Source organism: Coturnix japonica, unplaced genomic scaffold (assembly GCF_001577835.2).
Source record: "Coturnix japonica isolate 7356 unplaced genomic scaffold, Coturnix japonica 2.1 chrUnrandom1014, whole genome shotgun sequence".
Taxonomy (NCBI): domain Eukaryota; kingdom Metazoa; phylum Chordata; class Aves; order Galliformes; family Phasianidae; genus Coturnix; species Coturnix japonica.
Genome location: NW_015440360.1, coordinates 9,677 through 10,612, shown reverse-complemented (window position 1 = coordinate 10,612; position 936 = coordinate 9,677).

Sequence of the window (936 nt, the reverse complement as noted above, 5' to 3'; positions counted from 1 at the left end):
CCAAAGTTTGACCCCAGGGACCCCATAAGGTGACTCCAGGGACCCCAAAATGTTGACCCCAAAGGTTGATCCCAGGGACCCCAAAGGTGACCCCAGGGATCTCAAAGATGAACCCAAGGACCCTAAAAGGGTGACCCCATAGATCCCAAAGGTGACCCCAGGGACCCCTAGAGGTGACCCCAGGGACCCCAAATGGTCAACCCCAAAAGGTTGATCCCATGGACCCCAAAGGTGACCCCAGGGACCAAAAAGGTCAACCCCAAAAGGTCAACCCCAAAAGGCTGACCCCAAAGGATGATCCCAGGGACCCAAAAGGTTGACCCAAGGGACCCCAAAGGCTGACCCTAAAGGGCAACCCCAAGGACCCCAAAGGTTGACCCCAGAAGTTGACCTTAGGTCAACCCCATGGACCCCTAAGGTGACCCCAGGGACCCCATAAGGTGACTCCAGGGACCCCAAATGTTGACCCCCATGGACCCCAAAGGTGACCCCAGGGATCTCAAAGATGAACCCAAGGACCCTAAAAGGGTGACCCCATAGACCCCTAGAGGTGACCCCAGGGACCCCAAATGGTCAACCCCCAAAGGTTGATCCCATGGACCCCAAATGTTGACCCCAGGGATCTCAAAGATGAACCCAAGGACCCGACCCTAAAAGGGTGACCCCATAGATCCCAAAGGTGACCCCACAGATCCCAAAGGTGACCCTAGGGACCCCAAATGGTCAACCCCAAAAGGTTGATCCCATGGACCCCAAAGGTGACCTCGGGGACCCCTAGAGGTGACTCCAGGGACCCCAAAATATTGACCCCAAAGGTTTGACCCCCATGGACCCCATAAGGTGACCCCAGAGATCTCAAAGATGAACCCAAGGACCCTAAAAGGGTGACCCCATAGATCCCAAAGGTGACCCCAGGGACCCCAAATGGTCAACCCC